General features: G+C 41.3%; 1 protein-coding gene and 1 pseudogene across 1 annotated transcript in view; both read left to right on the top strand.

Annotated features, from left to right (window-relative positions):
- LOC109377404 (vomeronasal type-1 receptor 1-like) overlaps positions 1-486 on the top strand; it is a 3,318-nt pseudogene extending 2,832 nt beyond the window's left edge.
- LOC109377411 (zinc finger protein 605-like) overlaps positions 1-4,073 on the top strand; it is an 84,497-nt gene that overhangs the window by 30,671 nt on the left and 49,753 nt on the right.

Raw genomic sequence — 4,073 nt, 5'->3', positions numbered from 1 at the left:
AGAGGGAGTCTTATCGGCCTCTGGTCATACCGAGGCACTCCCTCAGAGAGATTACTGCCTCTGGTCATACCGAGGCTTTTCTCATAGCTAATGGGATTAGAGGCTAAATGCGGGGGGACGTGTTCATAGAATTCGGCTGTCAGGCAACAGGCTGCCGCACACTACCACCTTCCTGACAGCATGTTATCCCACCCTCAGTCCCCTGATATTGTTGCTTCGAGATCCCTAAGCACCAAGATTCTGCTCTTAAATGATGGGAAAACATCCCAAATTACTAGTGGTCCCATTCACAAGTTTGCTTTTTCTTTAAAGTGTCTAGTTATTCGCTGATTCAGCAAAGATATATTGATGTCTAGAACATGACTGACATACAAGTCAAAATACTGATGATGAAAAGATTTATATGACATTGACTTAAACATGTAGAGGTTTTCAGCTTCACTCAGAAAGCAGACAATCAAATAAACTCAATATGGCATAAGTGTTAGCAGTGTCTCGATGCTTTGTGATTTTCTCCTTTGAAATGTTTGATGGAAGCATGAAATTGAAGTTGATCAGAGATAATGTTGGGACATATCAGAATTTTTAATGGTTTATTAGGGTAATTATTAAATTGGATGCAGCATTGTGTATTGATAAACAATTAATGACTTTGTGTGCCAATAACTATAACCCATGGAAAGTAGCTTCATCACTCTAGACTTAGGGTATTTACCTGTAAAATTTATAGATTGTATCATATTAGATTATTGTGCCAAAGTAAATGGGGTGATGAGGCAGGACTTCCAAAATAGCAGATTGAGGGCTTCTGTAAATCCACTCTTCCGTGAAAGTAACAAATACTGGCAAACTTATCAAAGTCAACTTTTTTTATTACCATTCCAGAAACTAATGAAAAGCATTTAGTCATAAAAAATGTTTGAATCTCAGTAAAAACTGTGGGCTATATGGAGTTTTCACTTTGTTTACTCCCACCCCCTTCTCCCCAGCTCTCAACTAGCAATAGAAAAATGGCAGTCTCACAACTATAGTAGCCCTGAAAACCATTTGTCAAAAACAATCGGTTTCAATTTTTTTTAAAGATTTTTAAAAAAGATTTTTTAAAGGTTTAAAGAATTGGGGAAGGGGAACAGTGTTGGGGAATTGGGGGAGGGGAACAGCCAAGTTGTTGTCCTTCAGTCTTAGTTGTGGAGGGCACAGCTAGCTCAGCTCCAAGTCCAGTCGCCATTTGGCTGCCTGTTGGCAGCTTGCAGCTGCTCAGCTCAAAGTGCCGTGTTCAATCTTAGTTATGGGGGGCACAGCCCACCATCCCATGCGGGAGTCAAACCAGCAACCTTCTTGTCAAGAGCACACGCTCTCACCAGCTGAGCCATCTTGCCACCTGTTGGCAGCTTAGCGGCAGCTCAGCTCAGTCTGCAGCTCTCCGGTCCATGTGGGAATGAAATCAGCGACCCTGTTGCTCAGAGCTCGTGCTTTTAACCAACTGGGCCACTCGGCCGGCCCTGGTTTCAATTTTTTAATTCTGTAGCAGCCTAAGGCTGCAGTGTGACTTGGTTTGAACAATAGCCCAGCCAAAATTTTTGAAAGGATTATCTGAAGAAGATGTTCTCAAGGAGCTATTTAACACATATTCCTGAGGATCAAGAAGGCCACGCACATACACAGGAATGTTTACATGCCCTGGGAAGACCTGAAGGGTACCAATAATTCACCTTTTGGTGACTCTGAATTCCTGCAGCAAAAGGGGAAGACTAATGCAGACTTGTAAAGTTCCTGAGCATTGAAATATGACCTCAACACACATAAAGTACACTTGAGAAAGGGTAGAAGACTTACTGACTCAAGGTGACTAAGAAAATTTCTGATCAATAATTAGCTAACCAAGCAGAGATTTCAGTGACCACACACTACAGGGAAAACAGACTTCACAGATTTAGTCCAGAATGTCACTAAACAAACTGCAACAGCAACAAATCCTGAGGAGAGGGGGAATCTGATATCCCAAGTTGAAACATTATATTATCTAAAATATCTAGCCTCAACAAAAAGTTGTGATACAGAAAGAATCAGAGGAGTTTGGTTCATATGCAGAAAAAAGCAGTTCATAGAAACTGTCCTTTAGGGTTCTCATATGTCAGCCTTTCTACACAAAGACTTGAAATCAGCTATTATGAGTATGTTAAGGAAGTAAAATACGCCATCTTTAAAGAACTAAAGGAAAGTATGATAACGTTTTTTTTCACCAAAGGAACTTGTGGCAAGGGCCAGCCTTATTAAACTGGTGTACCTACTTGACTGGTCAGTGTACTTATAGCTTGTTTGTGGGGATGTTGCAGCAGTGGAAAAATAGAAAGTTTTAAAAATTTACAATACAGTAAACAAAATTATTAGAATTAATAAGTTTATCCAGTTTGCTTGATATAATGTCGATATGTGTCAATTGTATTTCTACCACCAACAAAGAGTGAAACAATGGAATTATAAAATACCATTTACAAGAGCATTAAAAATGTCAAGTATCATGAAATTAATCTAATAAATAATGTACAAGACTGCTATAAGAAACATCAACTTTATTCAGACACATTAAATAAGATCTAAATAAATGGAGTGATACAGTGTTTATGAATTTGAAAACTTCATATTGTCAAGATGTCATTACTCAAAATGATTTATAGCTTCAATGCAGTCACAATACAAATTCCAGCCACTTTTTTGGGGGGTGTGGAAGCTGACAAGGTAAGTTAAAATTTTATTTGAAAATATAGAAGGCCAAGAGAACAAAGCCACTCTTGTAGGAAAAGGATATGATAGGAGGCCTTACTTGATTAGATTTTAAGACAGGAAGCTGCCATCGCTTAAATAGTAGTATTGGCCTAGGGACAAACAACAGATCAATGGAACCCAACAATGCTTTAGATCAGAGCCATACTGATAAGGACACTTGATTTATGATAAAAAATGGCACTACCAAGCTGCGGAGAAGAGATTGTCTTTAAATATTGCTGCCAGAATAATTATCTATGTTGAAGGGTGAAAGCCGACCCTTGTATCACAGTACTCTCAGAAACGAATGAGCAGACAGATTGTGACTATTCAGGATACACAAGATCCTTCTTTGATGTATCTAAGTTTATCTTGTACTAGAGACACAAATACATTTCTCTTGGGGATTGTGGCTGCCATTGTCTACTCCACAAGCATTTTTGCCCCCGTCTTTAACCCCACTGATTCTCATCAGAGGCACACATCCAGGGCACTCTCTTCCTACTTCCTCTGTTCCTCCAGATTCAGTTCTAGTCTCCTAATCCCCATTTTCTCAAACAAGTTACTGGCATGCTCGCTGGAAAGCTCCCCCATGATCTGCCTCAAGCCCGTTCTTTATTGTACGGACCCAAACGTTTCCAATATGGCTGCGTCTTTCCTGCGGTTTCACAAGGACTATGAGAAGGTGTGGGCGTCAGTGTAGGCCTGTCCTGTGATTAAAGATTTTGGGCGAGGGTCCTGAACTGCTACTAAGCATGCTCGATGGTGCTGACAGTCAACGTGAAAGTGGAAGAACCAGAGATGAGAAGTCTTGAAAAGAAAAGATCGTTTGAGCTTGAAGTGTTTCAGCCGCGTCGGCAGAATGCGGTAACCTAGATTGGCCACCTCGCTCTCCATTGTGCGCGAATCCAAGATGGCGGCACACGATCGAAGATGGCGGCACCCAACAGAATGGAACGGAAAAGGCGCGGCCATATCGCTCACTTTCAAAGTGTTATTGAGTTTGCGCAATAGCCCGAGAAGCGGATCAGCCAAACAGAGGTAGCGAAAGTGGAAATGGCGTATCGAAGTATGGCTTCCCTAATAAGGTCACGATTCGCATTTGAAGTCACGTTAGATTTCTGCTAGAGGCTTTAAGAATCTGGCGCCGTGAGAATTCCGTGACGTAAGATGTAGTTTGTGGTGGGTACTCGTTGCCGGGAGCGGGGGGGTGTGGAGGACGTGGTGGCTGTTTAAGGCAACTTCATAGTTGTTGGGGCGTTTTGGGCTTCAGTATTTAGGGAAGTAGGCTGAGGAAGAAACCATTT

This window comes from Hipposideros armiger, unplaced genomic scaffold, assembly GCF_001890085.2.
Source record: "Hipposideros armiger isolate ML-2016 unplaced genomic scaffold, ASM189008v1 scaffold_1393, whole genome shotgun sequence".
Taxonomy (NCBI): Eukaryota; Metazoa; Chordata; class Mammalia; order Chiroptera; family Hipposideridae; genus Hipposideros; species Hipposideros armiger.
This window is presented reverse-complemented; position numbering and strand designations above follow the sequence as displayed.